At 36.4% G+C, this 2,793-nt stretch overlaps 1 pseudogene; it reads left to right on the forward strand.

Moving 5' to 3' along the window:
- Positions 1–1,983: 1,983 nt before the first annotated feature.
- LOC105103152 (large ribosomal subunit protein uL6-like) lies at positions 1,984–2,566 on the forward strand (annotated as a pseudogene).
- Positions 2,567–2,793: the final 227 nt, after the last annotated feature.

Raw genomic sequence — 2,793 nt, forward strand, 5'->3', positions numbered from 1 at the left:
TCCATCCGGTTTTCTTTCTCAATGTCCCAGTGTTGTTTTGAGATTATAATAAGACATGTTTGTAATAATATGACTCTATTGGCCTTCCAAAAGAAGTTTAAGATTAACCAGAAAGAATATTATTTAGGATATGACATCAATAATATATTCTGCAAGGAAACAGATGCAAAGGAAGCCAGTAAGCCCAGACAGAAACTAAGCATTTAGTAGGCAAAACATCAAAACCAAGTTGCAAGATGTATTCCACACGTGAGTTTGCATTTGTGGCTGAGCTGCTGGAGCCCAAAAGGATCATCGCATTACTCTGTTGGCAGATGCATCCAAAGAACTGGCCATGTTGTGTCTTGTCATCACAATGCTTCTTTCTGTTAAATGGTTTAAAATGTTTGACAAGCACATTACAAAGCCATCCAAGGAAATGCTTCCCTTTCAGGGATTAGAGTCTTGAAGCAGACCATTAAAACTGGCCTTTGTCAGTGATTTAGCCTGCATTAGCAAAAGAAAGCTTCTTATAGACAGACTGGGCTCTTAAGGAGCCTCTAAAGCGAACACTGAGTGCTTTGTTATTGCTTCTTCACACGTTATTTATTAATGGAGGTTTAACGGAGGGAAAGGCGGGCTTTTCTTGGTCCCCAGAAAGTTGTCTTTTTTGAAAAACATTTATTTCCTATCTTTATCATATTAAGATAGCAGTCTAATCAGATTGCAGTGAAACTGAAAACTTTATTCTTAATTAAATGGAAGGAAGTCATCTAACAAAATGGTCTTTTTCTCAAGTGTATACACCTACCAAAAAACCTTGGCCAAATTACTGCCAGAAAAAGAATAATCAGAGCCACAAAAAAAAAAAAAAAAAAAAAGACTTTGGCTCCTGATGAATATCTCTCCACATAATAGGGCAATGACACAAGAATGGATTCTCAGACCAACTCTCTTTTTCATCGAGAGTTTATTACTTATTACCGTGGGGTAGCTTGACTCTTTCACTGGTTTGCAATTTGCTTTCACAGAGTCTTATTTCTAATTAAAAATTAACCCTATCTCTCATCATTTGTTCATGCTTTCAGATCTCTTTGTCTTCTTATTTTATTCTGCACCTCAATTTCCAAAAACCATTGACATTGACAAAGAAGCTTTAGTAGCTCATCATGATCCTCAAAAACTCTTTACCCTTGAGAGGGACACAGATGCATCTAAGTTGAAATTTAATTACTTGTCCTAACATATTTTTCCTTACATTCAAATTATAGAAGTAAACAAAAATAGCACAGTTTGCTTTCTTAAATCACATACTCTATTATTGTTCCTCATTCCAAACTGAAGGCATATTATGTAGCCAATACAATACTAGACATAAAATAGTTAAATGATGGCACCAACCTCCAAACCATGGGGCTGTTGGGAGGTTTAGCGCAAGACCTCTTATCTGACACAGTGACACAATTAGGATTTATAGACCATAGTTTATTGAAAAAGTCATTTAATGTAGGAAATATATGTGTATATATACATTGCATTTAACTTAATATTGTTACACACTCATTTTCCAGTCTTCTGATGTAGAACAAACATCTTTTGAATTCCTGAATTTGGGTGTGCTGATTGGACCTATTCTCTGCACAACTCCCATAAAGACTTATCTGTGAATGTCAGAGTTATTTCTGAAATTCTAAGTGAAACTAGAACTTACCAATACTTGGAAGAACAAATGTAATGCAGAATCACAAATTTTAATTTTTTCCCAATATTTTATAGCTACCTTACCAAACTTTAATTCAATATAATTTTTAAAATCCCTCTTTTTTGCAGTGTCTTTTCAATATTCTAAAGCTATTTCCCATGGAAAATCTCTTTCTTGTCACATTTCATCAGTTTAAATATTTAATTAAGTTATCTAACTACAATAACAAGTACATCTGGAATAAACAGTTTAAGAAACTTGCACAACTGACTCTTGCACTCTTCTCTGCATCTACTGTGAGAATGAAGACCATTCTCAGCAATGAGGCTGTCGACATTGCAGAAAATGTCTACATCACCTTGAAGGGATGCACAGTTATTATGAAGGGCCCCAGAGGCACCATGCGGAGGGACTTCAATCACATCAACGTAGAACTCAGTTTCCTTGGAAAGAAAAAGAAGAGGCTCTGGGTTGACAAATAGTGGGGAAATAGAAAAGAACTGGCTACTGTTCGCACTATCAGTAGTCATGTACAGAACATGATCAAGGGTGTTACACTGGGCTTCCGTTACAAGATGAGGTCTGTGTATGCTCACTTCCTCATCAATGTCATTATTCAGGAGAATGTTTCTCTTGTTGAAATCCAGAATTTCTTGGGTGAAAAATACATCCGCAGGGTTCGGATAAGGCCAAGTGCTGCTTGTTCAGTATCTCAAGCCCAGAAAGATGGGTTAATTCTTGAAGGAGATGACATTGAACTGGTATCAAATTCAGCTGCTTTGATTCAGCAAGCCACGACAGTTGAAAACAAGAATATCAGAAAAATTTTGGATGGTATCTATGTTTCTGTAAAAGGAACAAACAGTTCAGCAGGCTGATGAATAAAATCTAAGTTGCCCGGCTACAGAAACAGCAAGATGCCAGATGACTCCTCAGATCCATTTGTGATATTTTAAGGATGCAATAAAAGCTCTATTGATTTGGGAAAACAAAACAAACAAACAAGCAAAACAAAACAAAAACAACTGACTCTTGCTAGCATACAACTCAACTAGTGGGAACGGCATGTGTGAGTACACCAGAGAGTAGCCTGTTCCCCACGAATGCTTAAC

Source organism: Camelus dromedarius, chromosome 13 (genome assembly GCF_036321535.1).
Source record: "Camelus dromedarius isolate mCamDro1 chromosome 13, mCamDro1.pat, whole genome shotgun sequence".
NCBI classification, from domain to species: Eukaryota; Metazoa; Chordata; class Mammalia; order Artiodactyla; family Camelidae; genus Camelus; species Camelus dromedarius.